Raw genomic sequence first — 26,562 nt, forward strand, 5'->3', positions numbered from 1 at the left:
CACGAGGGCATCCTCCTCATATCCCAAACCACTACGGCCCACCTTACGAATAGCGGTATGGGTTCCACGATCCCTTGTAATGTGGCGCCTAGGCCTTTACCCTCTTCATACCCGTTCTTTGACAGCACTTTGGCTACCATAGCCATAGCCCCCTCCTTCCCGGTATCTTGCAGCTCAAGGGCCTGGAAAGAACTCTCCAACGATTCCTCGGCCGCTTCCACATAGGGAAGTGATTGCGGCTTGGTGACCAGTATGGCCTCTTCGCCCCTCACAGTGATGATTTTGCCGTCTTTAATGTATTTGATCTTCTGGTGCAAAGTCGAAGGAACAGCATTCGCAGAATGGATCCACGGCCTTCCCAACAGCATAGTGTAAGCCGGCTCAATGTTCATGACCTGGAACGTGACATTGAAAGTACATGCACCAACTTGGATTGGCAAGTCAATGTCTCCCAGTACCTCTCTCCTGGTACCGTCAAAGGCTCTTACCACCATAGCACTCTGACGTATATATGATTGGTCGACTGGCAGCCTGGCTAAGGTTGCGCTAGGCAGTACATTAAGGGCCGATCCGTTATCGATGAGAACTTTGGCCACTATACAACCCTTGCATTTCACAGTTACATGCAGAGCTTTATTGTGCCCTAAGCCTGCGGGGTCTACCTCCTCTTCAGAAAAGGCTACAAAGCTGGATGCCTGGATTTGTTCTACTATCTTCTCAAATTGCCCCGGAGTAATGTCGGGGTTCACAAAGGCTTGATCCAGGATTCTTTGTAAGGCTTGTCGGTGCACTTCCGAGCTCAAGATCAGTGATAACAGTGAAATCCGGGCGGGTGTTTTTCTCAACTGGTCCACCACATCATACTCGCTCTGTTTCATTATTTGGAGCAGCAGTTCTTCATCTTCCTTGTGCTCAATAGGCTCTGCTTCCCCTGCTTTCTCAACCTCCTCTTAGTGTTTACGGATGACTCTCCCATTTTTACTTTCCCTTTTCTCTTCTCTCTTTCTTCGTTCCCGTAACACCTCCCACTTTGAGTTATAAACTCGACTTCTTGCTCAGGTGGAGAGGATTTTGTTGCAATAACGGGCCTAGAACTGGTTTGGGGAGTAATGTTGCTAGCAGGTCCAGCATAAGTCATTCTGAAGTGCTCGTGAGGAGCGAAACATGGTTTTGGTGGTGCCGGAGGTGAGGCAAGACTAGGAGCGGATGTACTGCTTGACGCTCCCTGAGTGAAAACTTGGAAGTTATAGTTCCAAGGGACAGCGTGAGTATTGGTGATGGGGAGCTGAGGTGGAGTTTGGATAACTGTTACCGGCGGTGAGGCTACCGGGGGTGAGAAGGTGATTCTGGGTTTGGAGGTAGAAGCGTTCTGGCTGTATCGGTGGTGTTCACTCCTTTTACGTCTTGACCTTGTCGACATCTCGAACCACGAGAGACAATAAGTTCGGACTTCTTGCAGACCCCTCACAATCTCGCGACTCATGGTGTTTGCCCCTCCATGGTAAGGACACCTCGTACTCTCTTCGAATCCCGCTACCTGAGGGCAAAGGTAGCCTTCCCTCGTTGCTACAGTAAAAATCTCCTCAAAGTATGGAACCAGCTCATCCACTTCTGGTGTTGATCCTCTCCCTTAGACTCTATCATATTTACACCACTGCCCGCATTGTGGTTAGGCAGTGGGTTTGAGGTAACATTGGGGAGGGAACCATTTCCCTCGATCTTCAACCACCCGTTTCGGATTAAAGCGTGCACTCTTCCTCTGAGTGCCCCGCAGTTGTCGGTTGAGTGCCCTTGTGCTCCTCCATGATACTCACAGCGGGCAGTGGCATCATACCACCTGGGATATGGCGGTTGGATTGGGTCCAAGGGGACTGGTACAATTTGGTTTATACCGACAAGGTATCGGTATATTTCACTGAGAGGGAGGGGAAGAGGTGGATCAGGGTTCCTTGGAGGTCTCGGGTTGTTTTGTGGTGGTCTTGGTTGAGCTGGAGGAGGAGGTGGTCTTGGTTGGAAATTTGTAGGTGGGGCGTATTGTGGGCGTGGTTGTGGATAATTAGGGAAAGAAGGTGGAATGTTTGCGATGGTCTGGCCATGAGAGGGAGGATATGGTTGGTAGTTATTTTGGGGAAATTGGGGGTAATTATTCTGTCGAGTGATGGAATGCACATCACCCTCCTTCTTCTTGCCAAAGCTGGCAGTCTTCTTCACAGGGTTCTCAGCCAACTCCTGTAGTCTTCCTATCCTCAGATTAGCTTCAATTCTCTCACCAGCTTGGATGATATCTGAGAAGCTGTTGGAGGTATTTCCAATCATCAGGTTGAAGTAGGGAGCCTTCAATGTTTTGATGAATAGGGAGCAGAGTTCATTGTCGATCCAGGAGGATATACTGACCTTCTCCCTCCATCGTTGGGCATCTTGCTTAAAACCTTCGGTCTTCTGTGCAGTTACGGAGGTCCCTCCTTGTGGGTGCTGCATCACAATTGAATTTGTACTGCTTTAGAAAGGTATCGGCTAAATCCTTCCAGGAGTGCAGCTTGCTCCTGTCCAATTGTATGCACCATCTCAGAGCTGCTCCGGAGAGGCTCTCGTGAAAGAAATGAATGAGAAGTCTATCGTCTTCTGTTAAGGCAGACATTTTGGCAATGTAGGTTGCCAAGTGGATGCGGGGATCTGAGTTTCCGGTGTACTTGTCGAAATCCGGAACCTTGAATTTGGGTGGTACCACCACATCTGGCACCAATCTCAGTGATGACACATCGACTGAACCATACATGTTCAGCCCTTCTATTGCTCTCAGTCTTTCTTCTAGAGCCGATAGTTTCTCATTTTCTCTCGCCCTATGTTCTCCTTCCACCGTATGATGCGCTCCTCCAACTGGGAGCTGAGGGGTGGAGTAAACTGGAGGGATCGGGATTGAAGGGTGAGGCTCGGCATTTGAGATAGCCGGGTAATAGGAAAAAGGTAGGTCATTATTTATGGTCACCGGATTGACAGTGACGGTCGGGTCCGGGATTGATGGCTGGAAAGTGAAGGAGGTTGAAGCGTAGTGAGAATCAACCGTTGTAGGAGGTGGGGGAGGTAATGGTAGGTTAGGGTCTGAAGTGGGCCTATTTTGGGACATCTCCCTCATCATCTTCATAAGTTACGAAACACGGTCTTTTAGTTCAGACACTTGCCCCTGTAGGTTCTGTACTTGTTCCTGGTCTTCCATTAGTTTTCTTGTTCGAGATCTTGTTAAGTACACTCGCTGGGGTTGAACCGTGTGCTTGGTCAGACTTGCGTTGTTAGAAGCAATATTGATTTCCTGTGAGGAGTAAAAAAAAAGAAAATTTTAAATAAACTTCGAATTTTGCAAAGAAACTAAAAGTCTGATGCGGACGAAGGATCTGATGGCATTTGAGAGCCAGGTTGAAATCTGTAAAAAGGATAATTGCCTCAGCTTTATCATGGCACCATTCGATAGTCTGACCGTGAATGACGGGATTGAATGCGCATTTATGATACCTGTTCATATGGCGCATTTCAATTTTTCACATAACCCTAGCGAGGAAGTTCCTACGGGAGTCATACTATTCATTCACAAATTTTGCTAAACAATGGTCCAAAAATTACTTCATTAACTGAGTAATTTGTACATTGCATCTTTTACATTGGCCTAAGCTCTGGAAGGTTCTTTCTAATAAGATGACATTTTCTGAGATACTCATATAACCTTTCTTCTTGCTTGGCGGGGTCGAATGCTTTCAGAGCGTACTCGGATTCAGGTAATAGTTCTCGTTTTCCCTGTGCTATTGTTCTCTCCAGCTGGTCAACATTCTCTTTCAGTCCTTGATAGAGAGCAGCTTGTTTTTCTTTCTCTTTCCTTTCTTTAGCACACTCTTTCAAGATATCGTTGATGAGTAGTGCTTGTTCTTTCAATTCGAGCTTCTTCTTTTTGTTTTCTTGCTTATACTCTTCGATGAGTATCTCTTGGTATTTCATCTTTTCCTGAAGCTTACTATTCTGCACTTTTATTTCTTTGGTCTCAGCTTGAAGAGAGTCTTTTTCCTTTTCCCACTGCACCTCTTGCTCCTCGAATCCCATCCTTTCGGCCCTTACCTCTTCCTTAAGTCTTCTTACTCTCCTTTTAAATTTCTGCTGTTGGTCCTTCAGCTGTTTTATTTGTTCCTGTAGTTGTGAGTTTTCAGTATTAGCCTCTCGTAGTGAGTCATCCAGATGGCCATTCGTTTCTTCTAATAGGACATCTCGGAGCGGGTTACTGTCTTCGAATTTCACAGTTGAATGTTCTCGGTTCCTGTCAGCTCTCCATTTAAGATAATCGCCTGAGGTGCTTGGGCCCTTAGGCGATCTTTCCATCAGAGTGACGTTTTCCCACGATTTGCGAGCCTTTTTCAACCCTTCCTCTCCTTTGAGCTCGTGGTAGAAGCGACCTTGGTGGTATTCTTCAATGTCGATCACGCGGTGTGTTGAGCGAATCGCCTCATTACCAATGCCGGAGTGTAACTTGTGTATCCGGTTACTCCGATCAGGGACACCGACTGAATACCCCCTGTACCGATCAAAACGGGTTGGCTTGACGTCCACAGCTTCCTCCAACAGTAATCATGGCTATTGAAACTCAAAATCCGTTCCCACCATTGTTTTTCATTCTTCGGGCTGATCACTAACCGGATCATCTTCTCAATGGGAGGCTGGTCCAGGTACCAAGTCAATCCTTTTGTCTCCACAGGACACATGTGACTGATAATCCAGAGGTATAACAGTTGAGAACAACACTTAAGGGATCCTCTGCCCTGTTGTCTGCAGTAGGTAAGGGTTAATAAAGTCTCCGCAAGGATTGCAGGTATTGGATTAATCTGCTGCCTTTCCACCGTCCAGAACACTTCCACCGCGTTGCAAGTTATGATTCCCAATGGTCAGGAGCAGAATCGGACCGTAGATTCCCAAGCGAGAGCTCTCAAGCCGGTCCCACTGTTTCTCTTGGAGGTATTGATCTAAACATTTCTGGAGATATGTCCAATACCAACCATGTGTTTTTCCCTTGGCAGTTTCTTTGGACTTTACTTCCTCTGGGGGAGAACCCAACATATGAGCCAACCGTTTCCAGGTTTGCCTATGCTCGAGGTGTAAGTAGATCCGGCTCTGCAATGAGTATGGGATTCCCAGCAATGCCTGATATTCTTCCATAGTGGGGACCGTATCAATGTCATTGAAAGAGAATACCCCATATTTAGGATTCCAGACCGACAACATGGCTTTTAATGCCGGGATTTGGACCTTGACTTGCATTAAGGTTGCAATCTTCCCGTACTTCTCTTCAAAACGTACCTTGGCCTGATCGGGAAGCGACCTCCATCCGTTAGACAGACCCTCTAGGCTGTTCATTCTAACCTCTATTTTATTCAGATCTAGCGAAGGTAGCGAGCGGTAGTGCCTCGGAAGCATCATTTTGCGAGGGTCAGGACAATGGTGATTTGGACCAAAGTTTAGTATTCAGAACCTTTTACGATCGACTCGAGGATGCCATGATAAAAATGATGCCTATCCTTTTACGGACTCTTGGTTTGGTAATGCTGTGAGAAAATTCGTTAGTAAGACAAATTAGGGTAATTTTGAATCATCTTTGTTGTGAGTGACACGTACACATTTATCAAAGTAGGAAAATGTGTAGGTGTTCTAGTAGGATTCAAGATTACCCTCAAAAGAAATGAACAAAAGGAAATTAAAGCGAGAATAGGGTAAGAGAAAGTATGCCCCTTTTGTCCTATAGTAGGAGACTCCTAACAGGGTGAGTGCTACCTACGGATAGTTCTATCTTATGAGGTAGTTTACTACGGCCTTCAACTATTGTGATAGTTTAGCTCAGAACTAATTTTCTAAAAGCCACGAGTTCCCAAATTGCCCCTCATGCAGTGAGAGCCCCATTCTACCCACTGTGATGTTATCGGAAAATTCCACGAGTATCACGGTGGATAGAGCGAGTTTCAATTTGGCGAAGCCTTCACGGATACTAACGAGGTAAAACCCACAGTACCGCTACATGACTCCCTCCTACTTTCCTAAAAGGGTAAGAAAGCCGGGTTAGGACCATAGTGTGTGAGGACATTGTGTGAGTGTTCGGTGTGTGAAGGGACACCTTTACCTCTTCCCAATACTGAGATTTTATTTTTCATTTTTTCATTTTTCCTTTTTGAAATGAAGAACCTTTGTAAGAGATAGAGCAGGCAAAACAAACAAAATAGTTAGCAATAATAATTAACATATAAGACATCGCGAGTGAACCCATCTAACTATAATTTGGTCGGACAAGATTAAATCTACTTTTGGACCACTAGGCGGGTATAGTCCCGATTAGTCGCCAAGTCATGCAATAGATTTTCTTGTCGCTGGACGATCACTCACGAAGTGGGAAAAAGTGAGGAGTCGCCACCTTAGTTTTGAGGAAACTAAAGAAAACCATTTGAGAAGTTAAATTAAAAATGAAACCACTTCAAAACAGAGATTCTAAGTTCGGGGTCCGTAAACGGGTGGGGAAGGTGTTAGGCACCCCACCTCGTCCCTTAATAAGGGTAAGTAGATTTAATTCTGCGTCCTTTATAAATTAGTTAGGAGGGCTTAGGCGGCAATGTTAATCCTTTTGGTAGAAGGAATATTTGATTTTTCACTAAATTTGGATCACCCAGATACATAAGTAAATGAGACAACCTCAGTGAACGGGTGTGAGAATCGGATAAGAACTCTCCTCCGATCTCTTTTAAGTTATTCATTAAAATTTTGAGGGGAGACCGGATAAGAACCCTCCTCCGATCCCCTTTAAGTTATTTATTTAAAATTTTGAGGATGAGACCGGATAAGAACTCTCCTCCGATCTCTTTTAGACGTTTATTAAAATTTGGGGTTGAGACCGGATAGGAACTCTCCTTCGATCTCTTTTAATAGTTATTTATATTTTGATTTGTGTGGGATAAGAACTCTCTTCCGGTCCCTATTTAATAGTTATTAAAATTTTGGATTGAGACCGGATAAGAACTCTCCTCCGATCTCTTTTAAATTAGAATTTTGAGTTGAGACCGGATAAGAACTCTCCTCCGACCTCTTTTAAATTAGAAGGGAGCCTGAAAGGGATTTTTCCGATCTCCCGAATTTTGGTGTCCTAAGAACCTAAAGATAATGATCCTGAAGTTCAAAGATGATGGGAATAAGCCTTCACGATACCTTTTGGCTAAATGGGGAAAACTAGACTCGATTTACCGACCTTCCATGTGTTCTTTATTCCCAATGTCTATTAATACCCGACCTATTACATTTCGTTTACTTTGGTTTTGTTCCACTTTATGACATCTTTGTCGCATGGCTGTTTACGTCAACCTAATAGTTTGGCTATCTTCTGACGTGTTATTGGTCCTCTCTTTTAAAGGAGACCCCTAAGTTGCAGCTACCTACGTTTACCCAACCATTTACATACTACTAGGAGTTAGAAAACTTGTTTTCGGAAATGACGGAGATCAATAAAATGAACTGATCACTAAAAAGATGATTTGAGAGTGACTTTCTTTGGGATTGCTTGTGCAGAAATACTCTTGAAGAAAATCGCAGATGTAAGAAGAACAAGGAAAATGCGGAAAATAAACGTAGACACTTAATAAAACAGTAGCATGAACTCTTACAACAACATTCTTCTTGGGTTCTCTTGTACAAAATAATCTTGAAGAAAGTTGTAGATGTATGAAGAACAAAGGAAGTGCGGAAAATAAACGTAAACAGCAGTATGAACTCTTACCTGTGAGGAGCCGGGTCTACTAAAATAGTTACGGGGTGGCAAACAGGGATGAGACAGTGGGCTGATTAGCCTGACGGTGGTGTTCTTCGTGAACTGGAGGATACTTAGCTAAAGAAACGAGTGATACGAAGTTGATCTTGGACAGTGAAGACAGAGATGATAGAAGGCAGAAAGTGAGAGATGACCAGATAATGAACAAACTGGAAATGTAGAGTTCCAGTATTCAGAATCTCTTCAAGAAAACACTTCAGAAAATTAGTTTCAAAAGTCTTTTTAATCAACACTTCTAAATAGCAGAGTAACAAACTAAATGAACTTTTAGAGTTCCTCTGCTATAATAACAGCCTCTTATCTATTTTTTCTTGCCGTCCAGTTGAGCAGTTTTATGCAGGTATTTATAGGAATCGGGTGCTCTTCGTGAAGGGTCAGGATTTATTTTGAGGGAGATGGAGGGTCAAGATTTCGAAGGACATGATCGGAGGTTCAGGAATTAAAGAGAATCAAAATGAATGGTTGAGATCACTCTTCATAATATTTGTCCTTTTCTTCTTTCCATCTGACGGTCCCAAATTTCCTTGTCCGGAACGATCCGAGGGTTAAGAGCGAAAGACGCTGGTATTGTCGTCTTCTCTCTTGATCTAAGGGTTCCGGGTTTGTCCTTACAAGTGGGATCAACGGTGGAGATTGGGATGTACAGGACTGTCATGACATACCCTGGCACCTGTCAGCATTGCGGGCGATTCTTTGGCGTGCGGTGGGGATCTCGTCTGCAACGCCTTAACTACCTCGGCTCTGATTCTGACGATGGTTATTGGAATTTGTCTTATTCCTTTGCCTACCGATCCCTCCTCTTTCTGATCTCTTTCACATGTTCTTTCGTGCTGGTCTCCCACCTTCCGATCTACTATTCCGATCTTTTCCCTTCTTCAGGTCCGGTCTTGGTCAACGTATTAATTGTCCCTCGATTCCCGAAGCGTTCGCTTCGTTTTCTGTTCAGCAATAAATGCTCATTTTCCCCTATATATACTCCTGTCGACAGAGACATTTCTTTCATCTGATTTTCCTCTCTTCTTTTCTTACTTTCCCTGTTCTAGCTGCTCCGGTGGAAGTTCTGGCTATAACTGTGGCTTTGATCTTTTTCCGATGAACTTCTTTACTCACCGACTGAAAATTCACGATCCCGGTGATCGAATGACCTTAACTGACGATGGTGAGAGGACTGGATTTGACCGATCTGTATTGCGGACCTTAGTTGTAGCGATCTCGAGTCGCTCAACTGAGTTCATTCGGTTTCTCATCACATTGAGTGTTCCGACAGCGGTTTTCCTCCACATTGGGTGTTCCGACAGCGGGTCGGTTTCGGGTGGTAACATCGGTGACGATGTCTCTCATCTTCATGGGAGTCATAATCACCCCATCTGAGCTGCACATCTATCCGATGCCAACAGCCGGTCTCCTGGTCAAACACATCTTTTGATTCAGCCACAAGACTAGGCTTTGACATAGGCCTTTTAGATAGGATGTTCCACCGGTCTCTAGAGATCGCCCAAATGATGTAATCCTAAAATGTAATCAGATCTCTAGAGATCGCCCAAATGATGTAGTTAGACCTTTATTGTAGTCCGATCCCTAGAGATCGCCCAAATGATGTATTTTATTTTCAATGCAATCCGATCTCTAGAGATCACAGAAATGATGTGATCCAATGTTAGTGTAATCCGATCCCTAGAGATCGCCCAAATGATGTAATCCGATCTTTGAAAATAAAGACTTTATTTTATCGGTTATCATCTTATTATTTTTGCATTGATTATTTTTCCGATCTCTAATGTGGTTATCCGATCTGGTTCTTTACCTGAATGACACTTAACTGATCCTTTATTCAAAATATTTAACTTATTATGCCGATCTCCAATTAACCGATCTCTGAACATTCGGATATTTGAGAGAAGTGTCGGAAACATTGTCGAGTCCCACCAATCGATGCGCTGCCTAGAACCTCGCGAGCATTAAATGCTCGGACTAGTATAAATAGGGGTGGGAGGGTTAGCCAGTTGTTCTCTCATTCCATTTTCAATCCCCTGCTCACAACTTCGAAGTTCTCTCGTTTTCTCAAGTTCTTCCGACGCCGATCAGACTCCGGTAAGGGCTTTGATCCTCTTTTTAATTTAAATTCTTTGTTTCTTTTGAAAATGAACGGTGCCGAAGGTCAGAGAGCGGCGAGCCCTCCTTCGATTCAGTTCGTGGTCATCGTCGAAGAAGAGGCGGTCAAGCGTTCAACAAGAACCTCCTGTGGCCTCCGCTCCAACTCGGGGGCGCGTCATACCATCGAGGCTCGCACCTTCTTCAGGGAGAGAGACTCTCCCTATAGACGAGCTACCATCGGTTCTTCGAGAATCCGATCTGCAATCGTTCAGCCAAGAATATAATATTTGGCCTGATTCATACGAGCTAATCAAGTGCCACGGCGATCTTCGTGTCGATCACTCCTTTGAAGAGAATGACATGGTTATGGTGTACGAGGAACAGTTAAAGGCCGGTCTGAGGTTCCCTCTAGACGATTTCTACAAGGAGGTCTTAAAACTTCACCGAGCATGCATTGTTCAAATTCACCCCAACTCGTGGCGGATCTTGGTAGCCTTCCGAGGTCTATGCCGAGCTAAGGGAATCAGACCTACGGCTAAGGTGTTCGCTGAGCTGCACAGACTAACTCGCCGAAAGGATGACGAACACTGGTTCTTTCAGGCGAAGCCTAATTGCGGGCTCTTTTCCGATTTGCCCTCATCCCTTAAGAATTGGAAGAACCGTTTCTTCATTCTGAGGAGCAAAGATCCGAAGCTTTGAGGACTTCCTCGTGTTTGGTGGTACCAGGGCCCTTGCTTAGAGGCACATTACCTTGAGTCAGGAGGAAAGTTTAATAGTGATGGATCTGAAGAGTTAGGCCGCCACTCAAAAGTATTCTTGTTTGGATGCGGTGACTGCCGAGCTGCACCATTGGACTATTCAATTGCTCACTGGCCAAGACCGCGAACTTCCGCTCTCTGACCTCGGCATTGGTATTTTCTATATCTCGGTTCTCACGACCTTAGCGATCTCACTAACCTTTTCTTTGTGCAGGTATGGCGGGTGGTGAGGGTTCTAGGAAGCGGAAGAAGGAAAGAGAGATCTCCCGGAAGATAAAGGAGATGAAGCGTTCGGAACGACTTCAAACACCCGGTCATGAGCCTGGGGAGAAACAAAGAGACCCGCCTCAACCTTCGGGTCCGCCGACCTCAGAAGCTGTCCGATCTCCTCCTAGAACGGAAGAGCAGCCTCCGACTCTTTCAGTTGTCCCAAGCACGGAAAGGGGGCCTTCTCAATCTTCTGGGAGGACCTCCTCTCGTGGCGCCCAGAAGTTAATGGAGTCTTTGAAGAATAACCGGACTGTACGGGAGAACCCCGGTTTTGCCCAAGTCTTGGGGTCTTCCATCTTTCTTCGGGAGGATCGGGACAGGCTATCCTCGAGCAGCCTTGATGACATCTTGACTCACTCCATGAGTCTGAATGTGGAGTGCCTGGTGAATCAGACCATGGTTTGGGAAAAGGTCCAGCGTCTGGGTAAGGAGATCGGGAAGAAAAATCAGGAATTGGCTTCCCTTCGATCCCAACTCTCATCCGCTCGGGATTATATATCTCAAGTCGAGGGACGGGCAAAGTTCCATGAAGACAGGCTGGCCGAACAGAATCATATTTTGGCTGAGAGGGAGCGTGCTCTTGGGGAAGTCCAGGCGCTTCACGCCAACGAAGCTGCTCAGGTCGCCCAACTCATCGAGGAGCTTAAGGAAAAAGACGAGGAGCTTAAGGCGAAGGATGAGGAGCTTAAAGAGAAGGATGAAGAGATGGTGACAGGGATAGCCGGAGCTTATGTGAATGCTCACAAGGATCTCTTGGCCGAACTCCAAAAGCGCTACCCTGAAGAGGACTTCTCCTGGATGGATGACCTGGCTCCCGAGGGCGACGGCGAAGATAGTGAGGAGGAAGCCGAAGGTGAGGGAGAGAGGGGGAGTGATCCAAATGTAGATCAGGCTGGGGGTGATCCCCCAGCCGAATAACTTGTACAGATTATGACATGAAATGGAATGCCTCTTTGTTCAATGAATGATTGTGATCGGAAAATTTTAAACCATTGTTTGTCTGAGTATTTGATTGTATGAGCACATCAAAACAAAAACTAAATGTGATTATTAATCTAAGTATGAGAGATCGGAAAGCACTTTAAGCATGAGATCGGTAGGGAAGAAATGCTGAACGGAACTTGATTGAAAATTTAACTCGAACACTTAAGATCGGAATCCTCATTAAATCGAACCAAAACTTTAGCTCTTAAACTTTCGGAAAGGAGGTCGGCAATAAAACTGGTAGGAAAAGATCTAGTGCCAGCTCATTTTATTTATCAACAGAGATCAGGAATATACTTGACAGGTCCGGAAATTCGACAACGGGTTTGGGAGGTCGGTAAATGATTTGAGAGATCGGCGAGGCTTTAATGAATGTGAGGACTTAGCATTGATTCAATTCTTTGTGAGGAGAGATCAGAAATGTGACCGCCTATCAAAGAGGGATCGGAAACGTGATTAGCTGTTCAAAGAAGAATTTTTATTGATTCTAGGGGTCGGCCAAAATATGGTGTCGACAACTGGGATTTTTGGAGTCCAGATCTGCAAAAAGTGTCTGAAGTATTCAAGGTTGTCACCTCCTCAGCAATGCATGTAGATAGGGCTCTCATTAGTCATATTATGTAATTTGTGCATTATAATTATTTATTATGTTGTAATGAAAATTAAGAAATTGTATGTAATATGCACCTGATGTAAATTATGAATTTATGCAATTAGTTTGCAAATTATGTAAACTAATGAAATTGAGAATTTTGATATATGTAATAAGCATGAATGAATTTGTACAAATGAGTATGGATTTGAATTACATAATAATTTTTGAAATGATGATATGAGTATGGATGAATTATTGTATGGAAAATATTATTGAGATTTTTAAGCAGGTAAATTGTGAAATATGCCAAACGATAATAAAATAGGGGAAACTCCGCTGGTTTCCTTAGAAAAATAATTGATATTAAAATATAACGAGAATAAAATTATTAAAGGGATAAAGTAAGATAAGATAGGGTGCTCCGGTACCGAGTGTGACATGCCTTGCTCGGCTACACTATAGACGGGTGAGGGGTGTCACATTTATTGGTATTAGAGCACGATTTAGGCGTTCCTAGGCATCGATAGATAGAATAAGATAGTGTGCATAACATGCATTGTATTCATATGAGTCGAGGTGACACTAATGCAGATTTGTTTTCTCTGGTATGGTGAAGAAATAAGGAGGTAGCAGTTCCTCGACTATTTACACCAGGTAAATTTCGAGGATGAAATTTTTATTAGAGGGGAAGAATGGTAACACCCTCACTTTAGCTAGTCCGTGCATTCGACTGTTTCGATGATTAATGTCGATCTGGATAGTTGAAATGTCTGGAACTATATGTAAACTAGAGTGAGGAGTCATAAATAGACCAAATAATGGTAAGAAAAATTAAGGAAAAATTTTAGAAATGAAATACAATAAAGTTAAATGAACCGGTGCCCCGACAATAGGTGACCCAACGGAAAGCGACTGTAAAGACAATTGTCTACCCTATACCCGTAGGAAAACCTAGTGAAATAATTTCTGAGATGTCAAAGAAGAATTATAGCGCCCTAGGTAGTATTAGAATGTCAATAAAAGGTTAGGAGAATTTTTAAGATCGGTACAGACAGTTTTGGCTCCTTAAGCCAAACGGAGGGCATTTTGGTCATTTCATCTTTAGAGATGATTTTTGACCAACTTGTCCATTAGAGTAAATAAACTATATGATATAAAATATGAATAAATATGTGACCCCTTACCTGTCTATAGTGTAGCCAAGCAAAATATGCCACACAGTGTGCCGAAGCACCAATTCACATTTCCATTACAATTTACCCTTTTTAATTCATTAATTTACAATTTTGATTAATCTGAATTTTTTCGCAAATTTTATAGAAAATCCGGCAGAGTGCCGGCTATAAATTGGAAAAACAATTCTTCTGAACCTGTTTAAAAGACACTTCCAATAGAATTTTCAAATCCAAAACTCCATTATACACACATCTCAATTCAATCTAAAAATCTCAACACTATTTTTCAAAATTTTTCTGTTCACATCATCACTTGAAGTACATTCATGAATATTTCTCAACATTTCATTTTTCAACATAATATACAGAAAACTTCAATAACATGGAATTTCATATATTTACATTATCAAATAATTTCAAGAGTTTATAGTTACAATCCAAAACTAATACAGAATGCAAAATACAAAATGCCACCCAAAATCCTAATGTCTTACCAAGTGCACTGCAGATGTGAGGTGACTCTAGACTCAGTATGCAACTCTGAAAGTTCACCCGGTCTAATGTCTGCTGGGCTCCCCAGCTATGTCTCCAGTACCTGCGCATGGCAAAAGCGACGCGCTAAGCAATTCTGCTTAATAGTGATAATATAAAATAAAATAACTAAAATAAAATAAATATGCAGAATGTATGTTTACATTTTTTTGATAGACTTAATTTCTGATATTTATTGCAGTATTATTCGATTAAAATTTGGTAAGATTTATTATCATTGCCCGAGTAACCCATACTAGTCGACTGGACTGGATAAATGGGTAAACTGGCACTGGGTACTAAGTACCTTGGACCATCACACCATCGGTCACATTGTGTCCCCCGGTGTGCAACAGAACAGCTAATAAGCTGTAATAATTATCAGGGATAAAATGTCATAGAATGGCACGTAAGGCCATAAAACACAGAATGGCATGAAGCCATATGCAGTACTGCTAACAGAACCCTATTGGCATGCCAACCTATCCAAACCAATCTTGCTAGGTGTACTAGGGCATGTTACACTCTTAAATTATACAATTCTTGAAATTCAAGTTTAGGTATTACTGTTCAATTCATTAGTCAACAAAAATGTTGAATTTTACATGGACAATAGGTGCATTGGTTTTAATACTCCCAACATACCACATTTTGCATTCTAAAATTATTGGTATTAGTTGCCAATACCATTTCTAAACTTAATGTTAATTGTTCAAAATTTTCAGATTTCAAGTTTTATGTTTACTGTTCCATTAGTTATTTTTGCAATGGGAATTTGGTAAAGTGGTCAACATGAAAGTTGTTCCTTATTTTGTCTAGTTACATTTCCTTTTTTGAATCACTCCATTTGGAGTTTTGTAGCTCAAGTTATGGCCCAAAAGCCACAACTGACCGGATTACAAATTTTCCAGATTTTCTGGATTGACCAAATCTACAGTATTTTGAGCAGTGACTACAAGTCACTTTTTGAATATGTTATGGTCATAATTTGGGTTAGGTTTCTTCATGAAAGTTGTAGGTATATATCTCATCTTGTTTCTGGTAAAATTTCAGGTCAATTGGACCTTCCTACGCTGAGTTATGACCAAATGACTAAACACTGTTCATTTGGTCATTTTGCCCAGGCAGAATGCAGGTCACCCGGATTAGGGCAATCTTTAGGTCAACTTGGTTTGGTTTTATGGGCATGTTTTCTACACCAAAGTTGTGCCATTATGTGTCTAGTTTCATTTCCAATTGGCCTTGAACCAATTTAACCTCTACAACTCTAGTTATTGCTGCCCAAACCTATTGGACTTATGCCCAGTCCTGCAGGTCACCAAGGGCAGCCACACTAACCTCAATTCCCACTACACAAACCACTTCATTTCTTGTTTACACATAACCAAATGGTCACTAATTGACCGTTAAAACTTGCTTTCACCATTACATGATCAAAGTCTCCATTTCTTACCCAAACCCTAACCCTAACATCTCAAATCATGCATTTAACTTGCATTTCACCATTTCACTTAAGAGACTAATTTTAAGGGAGCCATACTCCCATTTCTAGTTCCATGAAATCCTCAAAACCTTACCACATCCAAGGCTGCCAAAAATGTGGGATGGGCATACACATGTTATTTGTTAAATTTCTTTGTAAGTTTGCACTCAATCATACTCCTTCAACATGAATTTAAAGAGAAAAACAAGTTTAAGTCACTAACCTTTAATGGAGCTAATCTCAAACTTGTAAAAAATCTTCTTTAACACTTCTTTTTGCTCCCAAAAGATTCACTAAGATGAAAGAGCAAGCTTTTGTGTTAACATCTAGGGTTTTTGTTGGAAGAAAACTAGGGAAAGCAAGCTTTTGGTGAGCTTGGCTATGGAGGAGTGAGGGAGAGCTTTGGGACGTATTTTGAAGAAGCGAGAGGCTGCTGGTTTGTTCCAGATTTCTGCCCTCTTTTTTATATTCTTAATGTATTATAATTGTCTTGCTTTAATTTGATTGGCCATAGCATTTTTAATTACCTCATGCTTACATAAGCATGAAGTAATAAATCCCATCATTTTCATTTTCTTTTCTTTCATTGCCTATTCATTTTTAAATAATTTTTCATCAATATTTGTTCATATTTTATGTCATATAATTCACTTACATAAATGGACAAGTTGGTCAAAAATCATCTCTGAAGACGAAATGACCAAAATGCCCTCCGTTTGGCTTAACGAGCCAAAATTGTGTGTACCGATTGATTAAATTTTCCTTGTGTTTTCTTAACATGTTATTATCATTGGAACCCCAATAATCCTTCCCTGAGGTCTCAAAAATTATTTCATGAAGTTTTACCCGAGTCTCGAGTTGCTAACGGCCTTCACCGTCACTTCCCTTTCGGGTTACTCATCCCTGGGGTTTCGGCTCGTTTAACCTTAGTGTATTTCTTTCCTATAAATTTTTCCTTGATTTTTATCAGCATTATTTGATTTCTTTATAACTCCTCACTTTAGTCTAATTATAATTTCAAACATTCTAGCTGTCCGGACCGACATTGGTCGCCAGAACAGTAGACTGTATGGACTAGCTAAAGTGAGGATGTTACAAAATATTGCTAAAAATTTAATTGCAAATAAGTAGAAAAGAAAAGAAAGGAAAATGAATTAAAGTTGGAATTATGACATCATTATGATGTCATTAAACCAATCAAAACTTAATAACCACATTTAAATCAAATAAAAAAAGACAAATGAGATAAAAAAAAAAAAAAACAAATCTGCCTTCTTCATCTTCAACCAGCCGGCCAACATAAGAAGAGAGAGAGAAGAGAGAAAACCCCATTGATACTTGTTTACAAGCTTGAGTTCACCCACCAAATCACTATAAAACCCTATCTAGTCTTCACAAAAATTTATCCTCACACCTAGAGTAAGACTTGGATAGCAAAAAGAAAGAGAGAAAGTAGAGTTGGCAAGCTTGAGAATTTCTTCAATGGAGGTTAGTGCATCTTAACCTTCAAATCTTATTTATTTCTTGGTATTTAGCTTAAATATGAGTAAATAATTAAGAAATTAGAAGAAATCATGTATAGAAGTGAGAAGCAAAATTTGGGCAGCAACCATAAGAGGAGGAATTGATGGGTTTTGCTGAATTAAAACTTGAAATTGTATATGTGTATATGTGTGATTGATAACCTTAGTTGGTGTGAAATTGCATGGAAGTTGATTAAGGAAGTTAGTGTTTAGAGCAAACTTAGGGTTTTGATCTTGTGTTGGTGAATAGAAGTCCTAATAGTCAATTAATGATCATTTGGCTATATTTGATGAGGAATTGAAGTGATTTATGCCAAGGGAATTGAGGTTAGGTATGCTGCCTTAGGTGACCTGTAGGGCTAGATGTGAGTCTAGTAGGTTTGGGCAGTTGTAACTTGAGTTGTGTAGGTTCAATTGGTCAAGGACAATTGGACATGAAATTAGACACATAATGGCACAACTTTGATGAAGAAACTTTGCCCAGAAAACAAACTTAGAATACCCTAAAAGTTGACCAAATCTGGGTAACCAACCTGCTGGCCCTAAAAATTGACTAAATGAACAGTATTTATTGAAATGGTCATAAGTTAGTGTAGAAAGGTCCAATGGACCTAAAATTTATATCAATGGAAAGCTGAGACAATTTAGAACAACCTTCATACAGAACACAAACTCAAATTCTAGACTTAACCTAATGGAATTGTCCACCAAAGTCAAGACACCAAATCTGGCATAACCAATTCTGTCCAGAATTTTGGGTACAGGTCAATCTGGCCAGTTATGTTAAAATGGCCATAACTTGAGTTACAAAACTCCAAATGTCGTGATTGAAAAAGGGAAATTGAACTAGACATAATAAGGAACAACTTTCATTAAGAATATTTGACTAAATTTATAACATTCTCACTTTAGCTAGTCTGTACAGTCTACTATTCTAGTGACCAGTGTCAGTCCGGGCAGCTAGAATGTTTGAAATAATAAATAGACTAGAGTGAGAAGTTATAAAGAAACAAAATAATGCTCATAAAAATCAAGGAAAAATTTTTAGATACCTCATACTGGCAGAATTCGCATATAACAATAGCTACCAAGCTAGCATTCAAATGGCTCCGTATGAAGCACTATATGGGAGGAAATGTAGAACCCTAGTGTGTAAGACTGAATTGGGCAAAGATAAGTTGGTAGGACAAGACATGGTGAAACAGATTGAGGAGAAAGTGAAAATAATCAAAGCAAACCTAAAGGTTGCCTCAGATAGACATAAATCATATGCCGACTTGAAGAGAAAAGAGATAGAGTATGCAGTTGGCGACAAAGTGTTTCTCAAAGTCTCACCGTGGAAGAAAGTACTGAGGTTTGGAAGAAAGGGTAAGTTAAACCCTAGGTTCATTAGCTCATATGAAGTCATTGAATGTGTGGGACCAGTGGCCTATCGGCTAGCTTTACCACCAGAATTGGATAAAATCCATAATGTATTTTATGTTTCTATGCTGAGAAGATATTGCTCAGACCCTTCACATGTCATTTCCATGGAAGAGATTGAAATCCAACCGGACTTGACATATACAGAAGAACCTATACAGATCCTAGCTCGGGAAGTGAAGGAACTGAGTGCTTTGGAGGCACCACAACACTGAAGAGGAAACTTGGGAAAGTCCCTCAACTGTTTGCATCAGGTAAATTTCAAGGACAAAATTTTTCTTAGAGGGGAAGAGTTGTAACATCCTCACTTTAGCTAGTCCGTATAGTCTACTATTCTGGTGACCAATGTCGGTTCAGGCAGCTAGAATGTTTGAAATAATAAATAGACTAGAGTGAGCAGTTATAAAGAAACTAAATAATTCTCACAAAAATCAAGGAAAAATTTTTAGAAACGAAATACACTAAGGTTAAAGGAGCCGAAACACTAGGGATGAGTAACCCAAAGGGGAAGTGATGGTAAAGGCCGTTAGCAACCCTAGACCCAGGGAAAAAATTATAAAATAATTATTAGGACTGCAGAGAAGGGTCATTGAGGTTCTTATGGCATTAGAATGCTAAGAAAATGCTTAGAAAATTTTTTCTATTGGTACACACAATTTTGGCTTGTTAAGCCAAATGGAGGGTATTTTGGTCATTTCGTCTTCAGAGATGATTTTTGGCTAACTTGTCCAGTTAAATAAATAATTTATATAACATAAAATATGAATAAATATTGTTAAAAATTTAATTGAAATTAAATAGACAAGAAAAGGAGAGAAAATGAAAGAAAATGGAATTATGACATCATAATGATGTCATTAAAATTCTCCCAACCAATCCAATCTTGACACATGGCGTAAACTTATTTAAAAGAGACTAAATGGGCTAAAAAATGAAAAAAAAAAAAATCAGAACCTTCTCTCCCATCTTCTTCTTGCCGTCACCCTCTCACCATTGCCAACCTTGAGCAAGCTTTTCAAAGCTTGATTTCACTAGCTTTTACCCAACTAAACCCTATATTCCCAACACAAAAAAGTGTTCTTACACCTTGGAGAGTCTTTTGGGAGCAAAAAGAAAGGAAAAAGAGGAACCCTAGCAAGTGGGAAATCTTACTCCATTAGAGGTTTGTGACCTAACCTTGAATTTCACTTTAAATTCATGTTTAAGGACTAAGAATGAGTGCAAATCACAAAGAAATTTATTGAATATCATTTGTATGCCAACCCATAATTTTGGCAGCCTTGGTTGGGGTGAGATTGTGATGATTTTTATGGAGTTAAAATGGTAGTATGGCTGCCCACAATATGTATTTCTTAAGTGGATTGATGAAATGCAATGATAATGCATGGTTTGTAATGTTTGAGTTAGGGTTTGGGGTGGAAAATGAGACTTTGATTATTTGATGATGAAAGTAGGTTTTAATAGTTAATTAGTGACCATTTGGTTCTTTTTAAATAAAAAATGAAGTGAATTATGTAGTGAGATTGGAGTTTGGTGTGGCTGCCCTTGGTGACCTGCAGGATTAAGCATGAGTCCAGCAGGTTTGGGCAGCAATAACTGGAATTGTAGAGGTTCAATTGGTGCAAGGCCAATTGAACTTGAAACTAGACACATAATGGCACAACTTTGGTGAAGAAACCATGCCCAGAAAACTAAACCAAGTTGACCAAAAGATTACCCTAATCTGGGTGACCTTCATTCTGCCTGGGCAAAATGACCAAATGAATAGTATTTAGTCATTTGGCCATAGCTCAGTGTAGAAAGGTCCAATTGACCTGAAATTTTACCAGCAACAAGCTGAGATATAGACCAACAACTTTCATGAAGAAACCTAACCCAAATTATGATCATAACATATTTAAAAAGTTACCTGATATCACTGCTCCTAATACTATAGATTTGGTCAGTCCAGAAATTCTGGAAAAATCATAATCCGGCCAGTTGTAGTTTTTGGGCTATAACTTGAGCTAAAAAACTCCAAATGGAGTGATTCCAAAAAATAAATGCAACTAGACAAAATAAGAAACAACTTTCATGTTGATCATTTTGCCAAATTCACACTGCAAAAATGACTAATGGAACAGTAAAAACAAAGTATAAAAACTGAAAATTCTGTCCAATTAACATTAAGTTTAGAAATGGTATTGGCAATCAATACCAACAAATTTAGAATGCAAAATGTGGTATGTTGGGAGTATTAAAACCAATGTACCTATTGTTTATACAAAAGTCAACATTTTAGTTGACTAATGAAATAAATAGTAATACTAAAACTTAAATTTCAAGAATTGTGAAACTTAAAAGTGTAATATGCCCTAGTATACCTAGCAAGATTGGTTTGGATAGGTTGGCATGCCAATAGAGTTCTGTTAGCAATACTGTATATGGCTTCATGCCATTCTGTGTTCCATGGCTTCCCATGCCATTCTGTGACATAAAAACCATTGGCTATGTTATTTGAGTTGTTACACTTGAGTTTGATCCCTGATGATTATTACAGCTTATTAGCTGTTCTGTTGCACACCGGGAGACAAAATGTGACCGATGGTGTGATGGTCCAAGGTACTTAGTACCCAGTGCCAGTTTACCCGTTTATCTAGTCCAGTCAACTAGTATAGGTTACTCGGGCAATGATAATAAATTTTACCAAATTTTAATCGAATAATACTGCAAATAATATCAGAAATTAAGTCTACCAAAAAATGTAAACATACATTCTGCATACTTATTTTTTTTATTTTTTATTTTTTATATTGTCACCACTAAGCAGAATTGCTTAGCGCATCGCTTTTGCCACGCGCAAGTACTAGAGACCTAGCTGGGGAGCCCAGCAGACATCAGATCGGGTGAGCTTTCAAATCTGCATCCGGAGTCCAGAGTCACCTCACATCTGCAGTGCATATGATAGGACATTAGGACTTTGGGTAGCATTTTGTATTTTTCATTTTGTATTAGTTTTGGATTGTAACTATAAACTCTTGTAATTATGTAATAATGTAAATATATAAAATTTCATGTTATTGAAATTTTCTGTATAATGTATGTTGATAAATAAAATGTTGAGAAATATTTATAAATATGCTTCAAGTGATAATGTGAACAGAAAAGAAAAATTTCTAAAAATAGTATTGAGATTTTGAGATTGAGTTGAGATGTGTGTGTATAATGGAGTTTGGATTTGGATATTACATTGGAAGTGTTTTTAAACAGGTTCAGAAGAACTATTTTTCCAAATTACAACCGGCGCTCTGCCGGATTTTCTATAAAATTTGCGAAAAAATTCAGATTTATCAAAAATTGTAAATAAATGAATTAAAAGGGATAAATTGTAATTGAAACATGAATTGGTGCTTTGGCACACTGAGTGACATATCTTGCTCAGCGACACTGTAGACGGGTAAGGGGTGTCACATTTAGTGGTATGAGAGCATCGGTTTAGGCATTTCTAGGCCTAGATAGAGTGCATACCATTGCATTGCATTTGCAAGTGCTGAGGTGACACTGATACAGGTCTGTTTGTTTTCTTATTTTGAATAGGATATGGATCCTGCTTCTCAAAGAGCAGTTGATAAAGAGGTGGAGAGTCATGCTCCAATAAGGGCTGAATCTGGGGGCAGGGGAGAATCTGCTCCACTAGCAGCTAAGGCACCTGCCCAACCTCAGTTTGCGCTATTTCAGCAAATGACCGAATTCTATTGGCAAATGATGGGTTCAATTCCACCACCACAACCACAGCCACAACCTCCACCAGCACCACAGAAGTCCCATCTGGAGAAACTACGGAAACATGGGGCTGTGGATTTCTTTGGGAAGAGAGAGGATGATCCCATGACTGCAGAAAATTGGTTGGATAGAACCATCAGAGTGCTGAAATAGCTTAACTGCACCCCCGAGCAGAACCTGGAGGGTGTTGTGTCCCGACTTTAAGATGATGCATATCATTGGTGGGACACAGTAACCAGTGAGGTGCAACCAGAACGGATCACCTGGGAATTCTTCCTCACAGAGTTCAGGAAGAAATACGTTAGCAAAGTGTATTTAGAAGAGCAAAGAAGAGAATTTATCAATCTAAGACAGAGGCAATTGTCAGTAGTTGAGTATGAGAATGAGTTTGTCAGACTGAGTCGATATGGGAGGGAGATAGTCCCTACAGAGGCAGAGAGGTGCAGAAAGTTTGAAGAAGGACTCAATGACAATATCAAAGTTATGATAACAGCATTGGAGATCACGGATTTTGCTAAGCTAGTAGATGTTGCACCAAAAGTGGAAAGGGTCCGAATAAATGAACAAAAAAGAAGGGAAAGACAGCAGAAGAGGGGTCCGGGTCAGTCCAGTACATTTTCTGCTCCCAGTAAGAAGAGTAAGGGTCCTCCTACTCAGAATTCAGGACCGCCACAGGATCGTGGTCGATCTCGGGCCTGCACCACGCTCACACCTAGGAGATGCCAGTCCACACCATCAGTGGGCAGCTCTCTAGGGACGGTGTTTAGGGGACCAGCCCTAGCATCTTCTGCTTGTCCATACTTCCAAAAGTGGCATAAGGGAGACTGTTGGCGAGTGACCGGTGCATGCTTACGGTGTTGATCTATAGAACATCATATCAAGAATTGTTCGAAAAGGACTACTACAGTTGCTCCAACACAAGCTGACAGACCTGCTCCTGCACCACAAAGGGGTAGGAATTCTGGTAAATCTGAGGCAGCTAGTCCATCAATGAGGCCTGCATCCAAGTTAGCTGAGAGGCTAGACACTAGAGTACTTGTCAGGGCCTATGCCATCAGAGCTCAAGAGGAGCAAGATGCCTCGGATGTCATTAGGGGTACGTTTTCCCTCTACAACACTTCTATGCATGCATTGGTGGATCCAGGATCCACTCATTCCTACATTTGCATCAAACTACCCATAGAGAGGGGAGTTCCAGTAGAGGAGAGTGATCAAAATATTCTGGTCACAAATCCACTAGGCCACAGTGTGGTAGTGAATAAGGTGTATAAAGCTTGCCCGTTGAGGATTCAGGGGTATGAATTCTCGGTAGACCTAATTGAATTGCCCTTCCATAAGTTTGACGTGATTTTAGGAATGGACTGGTTGTCACGTCATCAGGCAATAGTTGATTACAAATTGAAGAGGATTTCTCTGAAAACTTCTGAGGGTAATGAGATTACTATTGTGGGTGAAAGGACAGATTTCCTGTCCAATGTTATCTCAGCCACAGTTGCAAGAAGATTAATGAGAAAAGGCTGTGAAGCTTACCTAGCACACGTGGTTGATACTAGGCAGGCTAAGCCAAACCTGTGTGATATACCCACAGTAAGAGACTTCCCAGATGTATTTCCTGAAGAGTTGCCTAGTTTACCACTAGAAAGTGAAGTCGAGTTTGCTATTGAGGTAATGCTGGGTACAGCACCCATTTCTATTGCTCCTTATAGGATGGCACCCAGTGAATTGAAGGAGTTGAAGATTCAGTTGCAGGAGTTACTCGATAAGGGGTTCATATGCCCCAGTGTGTCACCATGGGGAGCTCCGGTGCTGTTTGTGAAGAAGAAGGATGGAACTTTAAGATTGTGTATTGATTACCGGCAGTTGAATAAGGTAACTGTGAAGAATAAATATCCATTGCCCAGAATTGACGATATGTTTGATCAGTTGAAGGGAGTCGGTGTATTTTCAAAAATTGATCTCAGATTAGGGTATCATCAGTTGAGGTTAAAGGATGCAGATGTGTCAAAAACTGCATTCAGAACCCGGTATGGGCATTATGAATTTCTAGTGATGCCGTTTTGGTTAACAAATGCACCAGCAACATTTATGTTCCTTATGAACCGTATCTTTCATCCATATCTAGATCGGTTTGTAGTGGTCTTTATTGATGATATTCTAGTGTATTCCAAGACCAGGGAAGAACATGATGAACATTTGAGGATTGTTTTGCAAACCCTGCAAGAAAAGAAGCTATATGCTAAGTTGTCCAAGTGTGACTTCTGGATAAGTGAAATCTCCTTTCTTGGACACATAGTATCAGCTGAGGGGATTAGAGTGGATCCCAAAAAGATAGAAGCAGTAATGGAATGGAAGCCTCCCAGAAATACAACTAAGGTCAGAAGTTTCTTGGGCTAGCTGGATATTACAGAAGATTTGTGAAAGGGTTCTCTCTTATAGCTGCTCCAATGACCAAGTTGTTGCACAAAAATGTGAAATTTGGCTAGAACGACAAGCGCCAAGCCAGTTTTGAGAGGCTGAAGGCTATGTTGACAGAAGCACCAGTGTTAACACAGCCAGTGTCGGGAAAAGACTTTGTGGTCTACAGTGATGCCTCACATAATGGGCTAGGGTGTGTATTGATGCAAGAGGGGAAAGTGGTCGCCTATGCTTCCAGGTAGTTAAGGCCACGTGAACAGAACTGCCCTACTCATGATTTGGAGTTAACAGCAATTATCTTCACACTGAAGATATGGAGGCATTATTTGTATGGTGAAAAATGTTACATCTATACAGACCACAAGAGTCTAAAATATTTGCCAACCCAGAAGGAGCTCAATCTTAGACAGAGGCGATGGATTGAGTTCCTAAAGGACTATGATTGTGTGATAGATTATCATCCTGGGAAGGCAAATGTAGTTGCTGATGCTTTAAGCAGGAAGTCCATCACAGCTTTAAGATCACTAAATGCCTGTCTGTCCTTAGCTCAAGATGGAGCTATTTTAGCCGAGTTACAAGTGAGGCCAACCCTGCTACAGCAGATACAAGATGGGCAGAGGGCAAATGAAAAATTAATGGCCATTGTGGGTAAAATTCAAGAGGGAAGGGAAACTGAATATGAGGTGAAAGCAGATGGGTGTCTGTACTATAGAGGAAGAGTTGTGTGTACCAGATAATGGGTAACTGAAGACTAGTATTCTGAGAGAAGCACACACTAGTGTTTATGCTATGCACCCGGGAAGCACAAAAATGTATAATGATTTGAAGCCTCATTATTGGTGGCCTGGTATGAAGAGGGATATAGCTGACTATGTGACTAAGTGTTTGACATGTCAGCAAGTTCAAGCAGAACATCAAGTTCCATCAGGATTGCTACAGCCTATAAGCATACCTGAATGGAAATGGGACCGGGTCACTATGGATTTTATTAGTGGTCTACCTCTCACCCAAAAGAAGCATGATGCAGTGTGGGTGATAGTGGATAGATTGACGTCAAGACATTTTCTCGCCCTAGACCGACTACTCATCGAGAAGTTAGCGTAATCAGATATCAGTGAGATAGTTAGACTGCATGGAATCCCACTTTCCATCATATCTGACCGAGACCCAAAGTTTATATCGAGATTTTGGAAAAAGTTGCAAGAAGCCTTGGGCACACAACTCTGCTTTAGCACGGCTTTTCATCCCCAGACGGATGGACAGTCAGAATGAGTAATCCAGGTAAACCTAAGAACTAAATGAATTTTCGCAACTAATAAATTGAAATGACAGTAACAATGTGAATTATGTGATAGATCCTGGAGGATATGCTAAGGAGTTGTGTCATTGAGTTTGAGGGGAGTTGGGATAGATACCTCCCACTGGCAGAATTCGCATATAACAATAGCTACCAAGCTAGCATTCAAATGGCTCTGTTTGAAGCACTGTATGGGAGGAAATGTAGAGCCCCAATGTGTTGGATTGAATTGGGCGAAGATAAGCTGGTAGGAATAGACCCGGTGAAACAGACTGAGGAGAAAGTGAAAATAATCAAAGCAAACATGAAGGTTGCCTCAGATAGACAGAAATCATATGCCGACTTAAAGAGAAAAGAGATAAAGTATGCAGTTGGCAACAAAGTGTTTCTCAAAGTCTCACCATGGAAGAAAGTTCTGA

The sequence above is a fragment of the Hevea brasiliensis genome, chromosome 4 (genome assembly GCF_030052815.1).
Source record: "Hevea brasiliensis isolate MT/VB/25A 57/8 chromosome 4, ASM3005281v1, whole genome shotgun sequence".
Taxonomy (NCBI): domain Eukaryota; kingdom Viridiplantae; phylum Streptophyta; class Magnoliopsida; order Malpighiales; family Euphorbiaceae; genus Hevea; species Hevea brasiliensis.